Genomic DNA, 1,494 nt, shown 5'->3' on the forward strand with positions numbered 1-1,494 from the left:
TCATACCAAATGTAAATGCACCTCTTACAAACCAGCAGGGCCCTTGAAAGCAGGATTACAGCTTAAAGGGCCACATCCCATATTGCTATTTTTCCACTTACGCCGAGGCTCACATCTTGAATGTGAAGTCAGCAGAGTTGAATTTATATTTGCCACAGTCAATGTGATAATTAACGTATTGAACGCTAATTCATACCGAAAGTACTTTTCTGCCATCGATGTCCAAAAGCAGCAGCTGTCTTTTCATATTACATTTACACCCTTAACCAACTTCCCATTCAATATTTCTTGCAAATACAGAGAGAGTACAGGCGCTGGTGGCATCTGAAGCTTTTGATCTGTCTCTAATAGGACTCATTTATTTTAATGAAAGGAGCCATATGGGGACATTTCTTTCAAACTCACTGGGGATTCATTCGGGGTTCCAGCTTGGTTGACAGCCAGAGGTCAAGACACGCTGACTAGAAATGTTGCCTATGTCTTACCCGGAGGCTCTATTTAAATTTCTTACAAATTACATGTATACAGCAAGTAAGTGCTGTATCAGTGACAAGACAACTGGCAAAGTAATCTGCTCCCAAGTAATACATTCAGATTGGTCCAAACCTAACACTTAGCAATGGGATGCATTGTTGAACTGCTGAGGAGGCCCCATTCTCTCTCTCTCTCTCTCTCTCTCTCTCTCTCTCTCTCTCTCTCTCTCTGACTCAGTCTTTGTGTTATGCCTTAACAGAGTAATAATGTGTTTTGCTCTCTGGCCACTCACACATGTCTGATACTGAGTTTCCTCAAAAGATAACAAACTGTCTGGACTGTAAGTATTGTATTAAAGAAAGGACATTTAGAACAACTCAAATATGTTTATGATTGATGTAGAAAATTAAGAAAAATATTTGTGCTGCTCACCTTGGATCAGACATCAGTGAGTGTCCACTGACTTCAAAGAGTTGTGTTCAATCTTACCTGCAGTGCATTGGTAATATATACATTTGCACAGAGTACTGAATGTTAGGGGTCCACGACTCCATTATTTTTGATTTTTGATACTTAAACTCGGGGGTATGTGCTGATACCCAGTACATATCTGATATCAGTGCCCCCTTTTTTAATTTATTAGTCTTGTTACCATTTTCTTAACTGAGGAAAAACACGCCATCAAGCTAATCTTTTCTAATACATGTAACATGCGCAGTTCTTACTATAAGATTACTGTGATATGTACAGCTAGAACCCTTACAAACAACACAAATGTTAAATGTTAAAACACCAGAAAGTGCAGAAAATGTTTTTAAGAAAACTATATCACGTTCATTTTTGGTTATATTAGCTAACTGGAATTACACTGTCAACACAGAAAAAGCATATTCAAATGCATTTATTGGGCTTTAAGTGGAGAGAAAGCTACGAAAAGTAATGCACTGGAATTTGTATGTATAGCACATCTTTCTTTGGTATTCAGCACAATGACTGCTGATGTATAAAAGGGTGAAGCGC

General features: G+C 38.3%; 1 protein-coding gene across 1 annotated transcript in view; it reads left to right on the forward strand.

The window, feature by feature from the left end:
• gria1a (glutamate receptor, ionotropic, AMPA 1a) overlaps positions 1 to 1,494 on the forward strand; it is a gene marked incomplete in the record, with an annotated part of 67,784 nt that overhangs the window by 53,062 nt on the left and 13,228 nt on the right.

The sequence above is a fragment of the Etheostoma spectabile genome, chromosome 10 (assembly GCF_008692095.1).
Source record: "Etheostoma spectabile isolate EspeVRDwgs_2016 chromosome 10, UIUC_Espe_1.0, whole genome shotgun sequence".
Classification (NCBI taxonomy): Eukaryota; Metazoa; Chordata; class Actinopteri; order Perciformes; family Percidae; genus Etheostoma; species Etheostoma spectabile.